We start from the raw sequence: 15,078 nt of genomic DNA on the forward strand, positions 1-15,078 counted from the left end.
GTGATGTACTTAAGCCTTTTAATGTTAAAAAAGATGCACCAGAGGTCTATATGGACCTGAAAATGCTTTATTGTTGTTATGCGGCACAGAGGTCGCAGTCTAACCTGAACGTCTACAAAGTACCTTTCAAGCTCTATAGTATTTCAACCAGACATCTGTGTAGACTTTAGACTTCTTTTTAATCTAAATGTCAGTTGTGTCTATGGGATGGATGAAACTGTGACAAAGTCCTCATGTCAAAATCAGAAAGTATATTACAAAATTGTTTAAATTCATCATAATTTGACAAGAAACAAAGTAGATTTTTTTTTTATAGAGCTGTATGACCCAGAGTTAACGATTTAGTGGACAGACATTTTACAGTCAACATAATTACACATTATTACATGAATTATTTTGTGTTGATATTTGTTTCCAAATTACTCTTCCTGACATTTCCTATGTACTGTTGCAAAGTTCCTACGTCAGCAAAAATGTAATAGATTATTTAGTTTTCAAAGGTATGTTATTTAATTTTTTACAAATTATCGTGCACAAAACCTGTAAAATGTTAAACTTTATTCAGAAGACTTGAAAAAAGGATGACTTCCCTTCAAACAGGATTAGAAATATTCAACTTGTTTGACCCATCTCATTAATGCACCAGATAGTAAAAACCAATGTTCCATTTAATGTTTTCTTTTCTATAAAATCAGTGTAAATGTAACTTTTATCTTACCCCAGAATAAGGAAAACATATTAGAGAGGCAGAAATGTGTTTATTTATTTATCTATCTATCTATCTATCTATTTAGGAAACGATAGCCTACTGTGTGCATTCCCCAGTCGCCACCATTATTGTGTTGTAGCGCCCTCTGCTGGTGGAACATGCGGGAACATGGGGGAAGACCTGTTGCGAGGCCACTCCAGAATATGGTCAGAGATGCCATGATAACCAGGAGGAATGAATACGTTTTAAACCGCTCTTTTGTTACAGCAGCAATAAACATTACATTTCAAAACTAAACCCAACCCTAGCACCTAGGAAGCAAAACAGTTTTACAAAAACATCATGTCATTAAAAGTGAAACTTTTCTACGAAGGCCTGCTGAGCGGCTAAACCTGATTGGCTCGTAGCAATCCACTGAGTGACAGCGCCAGTGAAGAGACTTTTTTTTTTTCCGCTCCCTGCAGTGCCTGCAGCGGAATAAAAGCAAATGGTTCGACAAAGCGTTGCCTTCATTTGCACCAACGTTGCTGTATGCAGCCTCAATATGAATACAGGCCTTAATTAACATAAACTGCACGAACGATAAAAAGGCTAGTTAGGAGATTATTTTTGATCATCGTCTTAATTATTTAATTAATTTAATTTAAATTCAGAATTCATTTTAGTAGGCTAATTGTATAAATATGACACATGCCTTTGGTGTGGGAGACCTGGGTTCGATTCCCACTGGGATACATCAACCAATGTGTCCCTGAGCAAGACACTTAACCCCTAGTTGCTCCAGAGGCGTGCGACCTCTGACATAGATAGCAATTGTAAGTCGCTTTGGATAAAAGCGTCAGCTAAATGACATGTATTGTAATGTAAAGTATCCCTACTTTAACAAATCTTAAGCACAAAAGAATGGCATAGCCAGATGCAATGGAGGATGATGTCTCATACCAGAGCAGTCTACAAAAAACGGTTGAACGTTTGGTTTTCCATTGAATCAAGGCTGCTGGGAAATCACGTAGTGCAGATAAAGGGGAATACCAAGTCAACAAGCACCCAGTTTCGCTGGCTCAGTCGCCGATTTCTTTTCACCGCAGATAAACGGTTAAAAAAAATCTTAACCCCACTACAATCAACCCATTTAATGTAATTTATGTCTGAAATAGGCTATACCCTACCAAACCATGACCAAAATGAGACATGGAATGACTTTCTGTATGTTCAGCTGATGCATTTATTTGGCTATCAAAGTAGGACTGTTTTGATAAAATATTTAAAATAGCCGCATGCCTATATTGTAAAAGTAAAAAGCCAGAGGGTTTCAATTCTGACATCACTGGTCCGTGTGTGCAATGTAACCGAATAAGAACACATTTTAAACCACAGAAAGTCAGACAGAAAATCCACAGTGCATGCTGCATTCAAATATTCTCAATGCAGTCTGCATTTCGGTAAATAGGCGTTATAGCTATAGGCTACTGTCGTCCGCATTTTATTTATTTATTTTTTTAATTATGACCAAATAAACAGCCTGTTGCATTTAGGGTAGGCTTTTGATAGGCTATGTTATCAAAGTATAATGCATACTGTGTAGCCTATTCATCGGCAGTTTAAAAAAAATGATATTATATAATTATTTTTCCAAGACATTAAGCAATTACGCAGTAGGCTAAGCGTTGTTCTTTGACAGTCAAACTGTCCTGTTAGCGTCCATCAGGACGGAGGTGCACCCCGGGTTGAGACAGCCCCGTCGGTGCACTGCTGAACCGACTCTTGAATCCCCCCTGAATGTCTGCCTCCACACCGAGACCTTGGCCTTGTGTCTCCTGTATGTAGAGAGGAAGGCCGGGGTAGACGGTCGGCGGGGCCAGGTAGGAAGACCGCCAAGGCAGCAGGAAATTATTATTGCACACTGCCGAGTGATTCAGATGGGGCACCAGCCAATTTCTAGGTTGGTACGACAGGATGGAGGCACGGTGGAGTGTCTCGGGTGTGGGCAGAAATGCTCTGATGGAAGACGCATCGGTGGAGTTGTGGATGTCATCGCTGGAGGAGACCTGTCGCTGAGCATCCATCTCTGCCTCCGCTGACCCCCCGCCCTCCAAAACCGCTCGGGGAGAGAGGACCCGGGGCCCGGAGAGGTGGAAGATGTCTTGCTGTGTGCCGCTATTGTGAGAACGGTGTGGATTAAACCCACCTCGTTGTCGCGCACCCAGGACGGAAGCCGGGTTGCTCCTGCTGTTGCCCCACAGTCCTGGCTGGAAGAGGTCAGGGCAGTGAGCCTTTCTCGGTGATAAGGGCGAAGCCGACGCAGTGGATGTCGTACAAGCGGAGGCAGCTTTGCGCGTTTCTGCTCTCAGGCTGCCGTGAAACTGCAGGCTGAGCACCTGCGCCCGCAGCTGGGCGTTCTCCTCACTTAGAGCCATCAGCTGACCCTCCAGCATCAGGTCGTTCAGCCGCCTCTTCTCCCTGGACCGCTTGGCTGCCTCGTTGTTCTTGTTCCGCTTGTCCCAGTAGGTGGAATCTTTCTTGTCGGTGGGGATCATTTCCCTCTTGCGTCGTGTAACGGGGCTTACGTGGCTGCTGTAGGCCCGTAAACGCAGGAGACGTTGAGTCAGCAGGGAGGACCGTGTCACCGGGAAGAGGAGTCCAGGGTCTGGATCAGACTCGACGATGCTCTCGACTGAGGAAGAGGGCTGGCACGGAGCAGCTGCCCCAGCCTCAGGACTCCTCGAGGTGGACATGGCACTAGACTGGGGACAATCAAAACAGCTTTTTATTTTATAAAATAAATGACTGTGAATTCAATTCAATTTGCTTTATTGGAATGAATAAAGAAAACATGTTGCCAAAGTAGTTTACAGAAAATGCATATAGTAGGCCTACATATTAAATACATACAGTAGGTGTCACATATATTATATATTGCACTGAAAGTTGTACAACATGCAACATAAAACAATTGCATAACACAATGTAATACTTTACAGCTTTGTACAATATAATTACTGTACAATCCTAAACCAATCTGTAATGTTGGGATCTTATAGTGGGGAGTCCCTCAGGTTGTGGCAGGCAGTTACATATTTAGCTGCCAGAGGAGCTGCTGTCCCTTCTCCTAGGAGAACTACCAGCTTCTCTTCTGATGTTAACATTGGGAAATTTGCTATTTTTTGGCTATTTTTCCAAAGCAAATACAGAATATGCTTAATACATGTTATTGTATTAGCAAAAAATAATTATAGAATTTACGTAATGCTGTTTTAATTTCTAGTATAGAGCTACATGATAGAAGTATTTTACTTTTTAGGCTACTCCATTATATATTCAGATTTTAGCCCACATAGCCTATAAAACAGCTGAAAGATTATTAAAGTATAAAGTAGGTAAAATGAGTAGCAACAACATTAAATGCTGCAAAGGCTATTTTTTAATGCATTAGTGCTAATAATTAAATAATATAAATATGACTAAGCCATTATGCATAATTATATTAACACAAAAGTGCATTGCAAAAAAATTTACTTGAGTAAAACTACGCAGGATTTTAACAGGACTATTTAGTAGCCTACCTCTTTTACTACTTTTCGGTAACAGGAAAGCCGAGAATGTGGTGTTAAAAAGTAAAATATGTGAGTAGGTTGATTAATAGCATTAAAGTTTGTCTCCCACAAACCAAGTCAAAGCTGACGGTTAGATAGTGTTACAGTGTTAAACTCGCCGCACTTACCTGAATGAAAAGAGGACACCTGTGGAATGATTTGGAAGAATGGATCAACTTTGAGAGAGCTTCTTTTATAATTCTGCAACACAGAAACGGTACAGAGTTTGACGTAGCACTCAGATAATTTAGCCTACTTGATTATATTAACAAGTTTGTTGATGTTAGGCGTTTGCCCGGAGAAGGCTGCTCTTACCTGTCAATCACCATCAGCGGTGCTGAAGAGAGCGGAGCTGCTGGGCGGCGCACGCATTATACTGAATGCATGCAGCCAATCGCGCTGTGTCCTCGTACTGTCTGTTTAATAAGCTACTGTGGAAACTGATCGGCAACTAAACTTTGGAGAGCGGAAGTCCAAGCCAACAGTGTGGTCTCGATCAAACCAACAGGTGACTACTGAAATGAGTCACTTTGGATCAACTGCCCTACTTTATTTTTCTTCCTGCACATTGATTCGCCTGATGATCTGCACATTGCCTGCAGAACAGTGCATTTATGCAGCCTACCTACTAAGCAGACATTAGGCTACAAAGGGGTTTGCATTAAATCGTGAATGATAGAATGAATTGCATGGCGATTAAAATAATAAACTCCTTGGAATAAAATTAGATAAATCAGAAATCATGCATTTTAAAACTGAATTAAAACAAATGATTGAAGGTAGATCTGTTTATTTAATAAGGTAAATATGAATTAACTCGTTTGCCCTGTAAAACTTTATGGCTATCCTCCAAAGTATCAGTATTCAGCATAACTCATGGCTCATACTTCTCTTCAGATGGAAAATTTCAATGGGAACATCATTTTTGCTGAATCTGAATGACCAACTGCTGGCCTATACGGTAGGCCTAGTCACTAAGATAGCCATTCGCAGATAGTTCATCCTAAGGATTCACTGTGTATGTTTAACATTAAAAGATGATTTATAAAATCATGCCAAAAGTTATTTTTTTAAAAGCTTAGCATTCTATGCAAAAAAGGCATGTATAAAGGCTTTAGGTCGCCCTATACATTATTGTAGGCCTAGTTTTATATGCAACTTCATTTTATACAATATGTATAAGGGGGTTCCTGCTCTGTCGCTTTTCAGTTAAGGGGTCCTTGGTTTAAAAAAATGTTGAAAACCCCTGAGGGCTATTTCACAAAACCAAGATAAGGGATTAAACTGGGATTTCCCAGTTATCCTGGTCTTGACTCAGTTTCACAAAAGCAGAGGCACCTAAGTTACCATGGAGATTTATTCTGTAGGCAACAGCTAGCCTGCTCCCGACCAGGCTAACAGCCAGGATTTATTTAGTCCTGCTGCCTTTTCTGTTCACTCAGCAGTGGTTTTACCTAATTGTTATCAGCCTGCATTTTTTTTTTTTTTATTCTTTAACAATAAAGGATTCATTAAATTGGCACTCTTAGCACACAATTTGTGTTGTCCAGTAAACTGGGACTATAATTTGTGAGGATTGTACAATTTTAAGAAAATATTGTACAATCCTCCCAAATTATAGTCTTAGTTCACTGAACCAATAACTATAGTGAATACTACCTTACATTAGGGCTGTTGACAAATTCAAATTCCGAAAGTTGAATATAAATCGAAAAGTAAAAAAATCAATACTATTCAAATGCTGAAATTTCTATTCAAATGTGATTTTTTTTTTTTTTTTTTATATATGTGTATGTATGTATGTATGTGTGTATTTATATATGTAAGTCATAAGTCACGGGAGTGAGAAACACAAGGCATTGTGAACTAACGTTATGTACAAGTAATGTTGGTACAGGGGCTGCGGCTGGAAATCAGAAGATGGATGGGAAATAGTTTTAGCCTAACATGACTTTAAAATCAACATCCACCGAGACAAAATGCTTAGGTTATCAATAGTTAGCTCGTTCTGGTTTCCTAACTACGTCACGAGTTATAGGAGCTTAGCTGGGAGCTTCATGGAGACAGCTAAAGATTATGTTAGCTGCCTTACTTCTGTCAGAGTTAGATTTGACTTCATATATTACCTTCTAACAGCTGTATTCTCAGTAACGTGACAGTCTGCAAGAAACAGGTTGCTTTTAAATCACTAAAATAGTAGTGACAGTACCGTTTAGCAGTTATTAATACCATTAGCATCGTGGCTAACACTATTGTTACTTAGTTTATGACAGATCGCTTAGGCTGTGCCTAACATGATGTCATTGTGCTAACTGAGCAACGTTAGCCTTTTCAATACACTTGTTAGATAATGTTTCATTACAGAGTTCTCTGTTGATTTGTGTTTGTCGCTGTGAGCGTGGTGGAAAATAATGTAAACGGAGAGCGCCGTGCTAGAAATCCAATGCGCCGTGACATAGATCCCCTTCAAGGCCAGGCTGATGTTGGAAGTCCCTCTAGTGGACAGAACATGTAACAGCCACATGCTTATAGTGGCATTGTCAATGCATAAGCCTGAGTAGTGTAGTACATATTTATAACAGGCTGCATATGAGCATTCAATATTTGAATATTATTTGAATATTTAAAAAAATAACCTGAAATTCTAATGGTATTATAGAGGAAGCTCTACTGTACATTCATGTAACAACAGGGCGAGGACACCTCAATGGTTTTTGATCTTATATTTTGCTGGGGGGAATATCACTCTGTTACATTCATGTTTACAGTGCATGGAATTTGTCACTTAATTCTCTTTATAGTTTCTAGATTTTAGAGTCCAATTTCTTCAGTGTCTTTCTTTTCTATGTCCATATATACGAGGGAGCAAAGCACATAATATGTAAAGGAAACTCAGCCTCTATAAAAAAAAAAACACGTGAGAAAAAGCATGGCAGATAATAGAGGACCGACTGAATGATAGTCTGAAAATATATATTTATGAACTACTGCTTTTAACTGAAACAATTCAATGAGTCACTTGTCATTTGCAAAAAACGAACCGTTGTACACTTTGCATTAAAAGCGAGCAGTGGAAGTTAATATGACTTGAGAGAGAGGGAGAAACAGAGTGAAAGAGATATTTATGCATCATTTTCTAGCGTTGTAGAAAATTGATCTTCCTGAGTAACATTATCTTCTGCTCACTTTTAAGACAAAGAGTACAACGGTTAATTTGTGCAAATGATTAGTAGCCTAATCCTTGAATGGCATGATTATGACGGTTTCAATTGAGAGCAGTGGTCAGTTAATGTATATTTTTAGGCTACTTACGCATTCAGTCGGCCTGTGATCGTCTGCCACGCTTTCTCTCGCTGTTTCATTACAGCAGCCGTGTTTCTTTTTTTACAAATAATGTGTTTCACGTTATCATACTTTCACAAGAAGCTGCACCTTACTAAGTATGAACAATGTGTATTCTCCATTTTAGCATCAGTAAATCTGTTTATCAACCTTGCGGTCTGTTAAGGAAAGCCGTGAATGTGTATCTATCCTAATTACTACTTACTCAATCTAGTCGCTTCTTCACAGATTAGACTAGGTCAAGCCTCGCTTTCATCATGGATTTATAAATTCTGCTTTTGTGAAACAGCCCCCTGGTCTAGCTAGCTGTCCGGGTTTACCCTGCAGAGATCTGAGGAGCAGTTAACCATAGTCCTCCTAAATCCACCTGAGTTTAAAATGCCAACACACAAAGAAAGTGGAAGGTAATGGACATCCGGCCGAAAAGAGGGACATCTGGCGGAATTTCCGGCAGCACCGGAGCAATCACAGAAGTGGATTGTTGTGTGTATATAGACTAATGTTGCCTTAGTCTGGATCAACGTGTACTTTTCCAGGATAATTGCCTGACATCCAGCGCACGCTTCTACTCTGTTTCCATTCTAAAAATCCCTTCAGGAAACAACAACAACAAACTTCGAGCTAGCAAGCTACGTGCTGAAAATGGCCATTTTTGAAGAAAATTTGGATTGTGCAACAAGGCAGGTCTGGTTCTTTTGGTGAATGATTGTAAAGATTTGCAAAGAATATGTTTACGGCATTTACTATCTAACTGGGACGGTTTGGGACCGATTGGTGGGATTGCTATTGACGAAGTACTCATAGTGATACACCGGTAAGAACTAATTATGTTTGACCATATATCCAGCTAATTTATATAGCTATGTTAATGTATTGTGTGAACAGTTAACTTAACTTAATATTTAATATGGCATTTTCTTTCGTGGGGTGCAAATGTTTCACCAAAACAAGTTCCTTCCCGAGACTATATGAAGAGCCACCGTCGCTGCGTACGGAGCTTTGCACTGCCCAAGACGATTGTGATTGGTTTAAAAAAAAATGCAAACAAGTCAAGTTTTTGTCCTATCCTAGAATATATATATACAGTACAGGCCAAAAGTTTGGACACACCTTTTCATTCAATGCGTTTCCTTTATTTTCATGACTATTTACATTGTAGATTCTCACTGAAGGCATCAAAATTATGAATGAACACATATGGAATTATGTACTTAACAAAAAGTGTGAAATAACTGAAAACATGTCTTATATTTTAGATTCCTCAAAGTAGCCACCCTTTGCTTTTTTGATAGCGCTGCAAACACTTGGTGTTCTCTCAATGTGTTGATTGATCTCAGATGTAAACTCTGTCTCTTTGGTTATAATTAGTAATAAATACTAAGAGAAATGGTGAAAGTATTCACATTAGACACACCTTAATGAGAAGGTTGATGGGTTACTGTACTGTAAATTGCATTAGTAGTCTCAATGAACGTATAATATTCAAAGACAGATATACACTCACCTAATGGATTATTAGGAACGCCATACTAACACCGTGTTTGAACCCTTTTCGCCTTCAGAACTGCCTTAATTCTTTGTGGCATTGATTCAACAAGGTGCTGGAAGCATTCTTTAGAAATGTTGGCCCATATTAATAGGATAGCATCCCAACACCATTACACCACAACCATCACCAGCCTGTCCAGTGGTAACAAGGCATGATGGATCCATGTTCTTATTCTGTTTACGCCAAATTCTGACTCTACCATCGGAATGTCTCAACGGAAATCGAGACTCATCAGACCAGGCAACATTTTTCCAGTCTTCAACTGTCCAATTTTGGTGAGCTTGTGCAAATTGTAGCCTCATTTTGCTATTTTTAGTGGCGATGAGTGGTACCCGGTGGGGTCTTCTGCTGGTGAGGCCCACCCGCCTCCGTGGTTATTATTTGAGTCAAAGTTGATCTTCTATCAGCTGGACTCACTCTGCCCATTCTCCTCTGACCTCTAGCATCAACAGGGCATTTTCGGCCACAGGACTGCCGCATACTGGATGTTTTTCCTTTTTCAGACCATTCTTTGTAAACTCTAGAAATGGTTGTGTGTGAAAATCCCAGTAACTGAGCAGATTGTGAAATACTCAGACCAGGCCGTCTGGCACCAACAACCATGCCACGCTCAAAGTTGCTTAGATCACCTTCTTTCCCATTCTGACATTCAGTTTGTTTAGTTTGGGAGATTGTCTTGATCAGGACCACACCCCTAAATGCATTGAAGCAGCTGCCATGTGATTGGTTGCATTAACAAGAAATTTAACAGGTGTTCCTAATAATCCTTTAGGTGAGTGTATATGATATGTTTTCTATAGAAAAGTTTTATTTGTATGTCAATGAGGAATGAGTATATTTTATAGTTATGTAACAGATGTAAATTGGTCTATGTACCGCTACCGTTTCTTGTTAAGAGCTATGTCTGGTTTTGACCAGTGCATTTATGCAAAAATAATACAACAGAAAGAAGAGTATTCATGTGAAAAATATAATCCAGTTGAATGGAGAAAGAACAACACGTCATCCTGTCTCACTTCTTTCTGTATACTTTTTCCTGCTGTTACAGGATTATCTCAATAACCTGCTAAGGGGCACCAAGCCGTTACCCGTTACACAAGCTCACATGCCGGATGTCGAGCAACAACTATGGAAATGTACTTCCGTTGATCCAGACTACCAGTGTCTAGACCCCAAGGGGAAATATCCTAAACTAATTACTGCATCACTACCCCCTAAATATACTGCGTCACAATGGGGTCTAATCGCCAAAGACTCCTCTCAAATAATTGTTTAACATGCACCTAAATAAATAGCATTTGTTCACTCTAAATGAAGTATTTCCTGATTGAAATATCAGATGCAAACCTGCCCAACTTTCAAGACTTAAGCAAATTCGGGTCAATGCAAGAAAAAGATCCCCCCCTCTTCCATCCTTGCCAACTCCTCTTTTAAGCTCCTGTCGTTTTAAAGAGAGACAGTCGGGCAAGAAAAAAGCTTCTCCCCCCAAGTGGCGAAGACAACTGAACAGCACAACCACACTGAACAATGCCTCCAAAATGGAAAACCACACTACAGTACGTTGTACAAGATCGTTCTTATGCGGTTTGTGCAGAAGATGTTACTGGGGTTTGTTGAGTGTGGGGGCTGTCCAGCTGTCCCCTGAGCTATCAGCTCTGTGCTTTTAGAAAACTCCAGCAGATTTTTCTTTCTGACTCACTGTAACCACAGATGCCACAGTCAGCCAAGTTCCAATAGTCAGGTTAGTCTTTCAGTAAAAGTTAGTCTCCAGATTTTTAAAGAGGTAGTCACATCGGATTGTATTGATTCCTGCTGATTAGTCTGATGGCTTCGATGAGAAGTAAACATAAACATGGACACAGAAAGGGCACATTTTAACCAGAAACAAGAAGGTTTATTTATGACAGTTATGCCATCCAGTATAAATGTCAAATGATCCAGCTTGGAGTTAATTCATTAATGCAGCTGAGATATTTAAAGTTATTCAGCTTTGATTGACTGTATTACACAGTACTGACTCAATCTGTTACTTTTGAGGATGACTCATTGTCATTGTTCAAATAAACATGCTCAGAAAGCATTTGGGTATATCAAGGTATGCCTGCATAATTTTTACCACTGCTACTTTCTCATAGTGTGGTAACACCCACATCCTGACTGCATGTTGCAGATGATTTCTCTGGATGACTTCTCTTGGGCAGTTTATGTTCTATAGGTTTTATAACAATGCAGTGACCGGTTTAGTCAACACAGCTGATTAAAGCCCGTCTCATTTACATTTCTCTCGTATGGGAGATTAACACCTTGCTGCTTTTACTTTTGCTTGTAACCCAATATATAGATGTAAGGGGTCTTTCTTGCGAGCCTTTGTTAAAGGATACGGCTGGATGTAAATATTTTTCCTGTTGTCGACAAATCCCATGAAAAGGCCAAATCCAACAATGCATTAGTTTAATACTTTCTCATTAGTTTCAATACTTACTTCCCCAGCCTGCCTGTGGCACTCAGCCCATGTGTTCATATGGATGACATCAATCTTTCAAACGGATCACAAATCTATTGTTCCATTTTGTTTTTAAAGACAACTTAATTTCCTTTTATACAGGTGTGCACTGTAGTTTTAGTAAACACTAGTTAAACAGGAAGACACAACAGGAGGACTACTCCGCTTTTGATTAACACACGTTTGGTGCTGTTTGTTTAGCCAATAGTTCATCTTAATACGTACGATTGCAAGCACTTACTATTCCGAGTTTGTTTGTGTTTTAGCATTATGCTACATTTTCCATCACTAAGAAGTAATGTTAACATTGCAAGATAGGGCATGCATTGGTGGAGGTCTGCGCTCTCCAAGTGCCCTTGTAGTTGATTTAGTCTTCAGTTTCAGTACTCAACATGCTTTCCAGGAGTTAAAGGGAGTGCCATCCAAGCGTGCTTATGCATTTCACTCAGGCTGATGTCATTAATCATGTCATGTGTTGTACCAAGTATGAGGTGATCATATTGAGTTTGATATGTTATGTTGATTAGTATTAATGTTTTTTTTGTAATGGTTGTAGAGTTTCCTTGGCAAAATGTTAAGGAATGTTTAAGTCTTATTTGTACTGACCCTGTTTACTGATACAAGTCAATAGTCATTTACCTGCTTTAGGTGAGATAGACTGAGACACATGCCCCTAAGAGAAATATGTCTGCCTAAGCTGATTCTTAACTTGATTGAATGGCCTATGGAGGAGGAAAGGATATCTACATATACTGTGTGTACAGGATGTTACCTTAGTTCAGCCAAGATATAGGTGTATTTGGGATCAACTCAAAATAAATTACACTGCCCATCTTTATTGTAATGAATGAAGAAATATGTCAGCCAGTGCAGCGGTGTGACTCATCGATATGTTTTTGGACAACAGTGGAGATCTATGGCACAAAGAAATGAGCGATTTTAAGTGTTAGTTACGTAGGCAATAGTTGTTACGAGGATCAGTTCGTTGTTGGTTTTCTTTTCCCTTTTCGTGGGACTTGCTAAAAATAATATCACCAAACTTATCCTTTAATTCAGGCATCTTACCATGTTTTATGGATCAATATGTAAACAATGAATGATCATATCTGAGCTGTTATGTGGACAAAGCAAAGATAAAAGGGAACACTGCTGTTGATTTGATAGGCTTTGCTACCAACAGTACAGTTAGAAATAGTCATAACATTATTTGTTATTTGAGCGTGTCTCAGATATGCCCTCCACAGGATCACACAGTCTTACCAATACCCTTTAAACCACAGTTTTATCATTACTGACGTGTCTCGGTGCACCCACACACTTTACCAAACAGATGTGAAGTCACCAATGATGAGGTGACTCATTGAGGGTTAGTCTAATCAGTTTGTTCCTTTTTAAACTTTGATGATGTTATGTCACCCCCACTCCTCACAAACAAACACACACTCCCACCTAAACCCCACCATGTTCTACTTTCATTCAAGCAGCTGTAAATTGAAACTCCACTTCAATGGAAATACTACTGCTTTGCTTTGCCTTTATCTTAACCTATTTCACATCTGTTTGTATGTCATGTCAAACCATATTTATTTTACAACCCTTTTGAGAGTGTTATTTGTGCGAGTTGTCGGGGTCTGCTGGCCTGATTCCTGCTCCTTAACTCACGGCTGAGCAGTTAACCACTTTCTACAGGAAGTTGAGTTGAGGGTATCACCTCCTCATAGTCAGCTGCAGTGTGACATTTGCACAATGCCACTTTAAAACCTCTACAGTAGTAGGCCCCTGAGAAATAGGAGCATTTAGAAGCTTCCCACAGCCCACGGCCTCTCCACACCCACTGTAGTGAAGTCATCGGTGGTCTGAGGGTCATGCATTGCTGTGATCCTGTGAGATACAGCCTAAGATGAGAACAAACTGTGTGGAAACCTGGCATGTATTTTTAACTGTGTGATAAATTGCAGAGAGATAATGATGTGTCTGTTATGGGGTGGATCTTGCAAACTGTGGTTTTCATTGTCGAGTTTGTATAAAGTGATAATTATGATGCAGTTAGAAGAGACATTTCGCTGTGCTCGTTAATGCTTAGTTACCTGTTTGTTACTGCAGATGGCATTGCGGTCTTTAAGTCATTTCAGGTTTAGCAGTTTGATTATATTTCCATTTTGTAATGAACACAACATGAGGAAGTTAAACTTGTCATCTCATCCTGTGTTTTTCTCACTGGCTGCTGATGCTGCATCAATTGGTCAGTTCCTAGAATGTAAAACGTGTAGAAATAAACAAGAAGTGTTAGTAATCTTGACAACTAGCTCGTAAAGTGGCGTGAGTAATGTACGATTATCACTTGTAATGTTACTACCTCTAGCAGGGCTAAACTAAGAGTATCTTTGCATTGTCCTACCACAATCTGCGTTGCCTAACATATAGCTTCTATTAATTTCCTTTTTAGCAATACATGTCTCAGATATAACATACACATTTATGTGAAGGATAAGTTCATATTTGTTCAAGTCTTTCTCAAAACATTACTTACATATCCATATGTACATTAATAATAACGTGTTGATTTCTGTAATCCTGTCCCTGTCCATACTGGCTATGAAGAGATCCCTTCCTAATTTGATTCCAAAAGAGGCCATAGAGGGACAAAATCTACAGTCCGTGTTGGAGGATACCCACTTGATTGGACTGCTGAAGCCTCATATAACTTTAGAATGTATTTTTGCACAGAATGAAGACTGTGGATTTGGTCCCCGATGTCTTACATTTGAATCGCGTTCGGAAGGGATCTCTTTACTGCCAGGATGAACAATTAGAGCGACAACTGTACAAATATGCGAGTATTGTTCTACAACAGACTTGTAAATGTGAACTTGTTATTTAAGGGGTTTATTTATCTTCCAGATTTTTGCTTTAAGATTTAATTCTTAATTTAATATTTGGCTTGTTTTTATTATCACTTGAATTAGATTTTTTTAACCTTATTTGTAAATGCGGACTATAATTCGTAGAGTAATACATACATATTTGATATAGCTTGCACCTCTCTCTCTTCAGATTGCAGAATAGAACTTTGACAAGAACCCACAGGTCCTAAGAGACTATTCTCCTGTGTGCTTATGGTTGTGAGGTTTGGGCAACGGTTAAACTGTGGTGGAAAAGCCTGGCCTATTGACTGTTATTGTTGGTGGAGGCCCAAGAGCACTCATGCCACATCATCGGCACATCACCTTAACCACTCTGCTGCACGGTATTTTTTACAGCCCAGCTGTAAAAATAGATAGCACAGATCGCCCTAGATATGCACAAGCAGGCACATACACACACATATGAAGTAAGATACACACACCTTCAGGTGTTGATATGTGGCATTCGTGGGGACGAC

The 15,078-nt window shown here is 39.4% G+C and overlaps 1 protein-coding gene across 1 annotated transcript in view; it reads left to right on the top strand.

Moving 5' to 3' along the window:
* The window catches only part of atp8b3 (ATPase phospholipid transporting 8B3), a 46,036-nt gene that overhangs the window by 13,863 nt on the left and 17,095 nt on the right, over positions 1-15,078 (top strand). The gene's annotated exons all lie outside the window — the stretch shown is intronic.

The sequence above is a fragment of the Perca fluviatilis genome, chromosome 9 (assembly GCF_010015445.1).
Source record: "Perca fluviatilis chromosome 9, GENO_Pfluv_1.0, whole genome shotgun sequence".
Lineage (NCBI taxonomy): Eukaryota > Metazoa > Chordata > Actinopteri > Perciformes > Percidae > Perca > Perca fluviatilis.